Here is a 791-nt window from a genome sequence, read left to right as displayed (position 1 = left end):
CCGTCAACCAACACCCCCAGGTCCTTTTCCGCCGGGCAGCTTTCCAGCCACTCGTCCCCAAGACTGTAGCGTTGCATGGGGTTGCTGTGACCCAAGTGCAGGACCTGGCACCGAGCCTTGTTGAATTTCATACAATTGGCCCTGGCCCATCAATCCAGACTTCTACCCTCCCTTCAGCGACTTAGAATATTTACCTTCAAAACTGTCAACTTCTCAGCACATGATGGCCCAGTCCTCAAGAAAAAATGCATCCGATGGGAGGAATCCCGTGGCAGCAAGCTGGGTCCCTGTCCCAAGCTGAGTGGAGCATCCTGGTCCTCCGGGTCAGGTCCCTGCACCAAATCTGCCCACAGCACCGCCTGTTACCTGCGCACTATGGTTTCCATAGGCTATGGCTATACCGAAAGCGTATTTGGCTGCAAGTGGTGCTCTGGGACACACGCCCGTGTAATTGCATCCCACCGAAATAATCCTGAGCGAACAGCTCCTTTCAAAGACTTTTGCTCCGGGAACATCCGCGGAAAGCAGAGCAGTGCTACTTGAAACAGCCTTATCAATCATAGCGCTGCACGCTTTCAAATTGGTGTATTTTCAAGATGTTGCAAGACTAGCTCTATTAGAAGGGAAACACGCCGTCTGCTCCGTGTCTGAGACCATAATTCAAGTGAAATGAGAGTTCCCCGAAGAGCTGGACAGATGCCAGACCTCCTTACCTCAAGTAATTGCCTTTTTTTTTTTTCTTTCTAAATGATCTTTCCCTTTCTAACATTATTCAAGGCAGTATGTTTGAC

The 791-nt window shown here is 50.1% G+C and overlaps 1 protein-coding gene across 1 annotated transcript in view; it reads right to left on the bottom strand.

Annotated features, from left to right (window-relative positions):
* NTN4 (netrin 4) overlaps positions 1-791 on the bottom strand; it is a gene marked incomplete at its 5' end in the record, with an annotated part of 26,666 nt that overhangs the window by 23,911 nt on the left and 1,964 nt on the right.

The sequence above is a fragment of the Cariama cristata genome, unplaced genomic scaffold (genome assembly GCF_000690535.1).
Source record: "Cariama cristata isolate BGI_N322 unplaced genomic scaffold, ASM69053v1 scaffold15229, whole genome shotgun sequence".
Classification (NCBI taxonomy): Eukaryota; Metazoa; Chordata; class Aves; order Cariamiformes; family Cariamidae; genus Cariama; species Cariama cristata.
The sequence above is the reverse complement of the archived record's forward strand: the minus strand, read 5'-3'. Positions and strand labels throughout refer to the sequence as shown.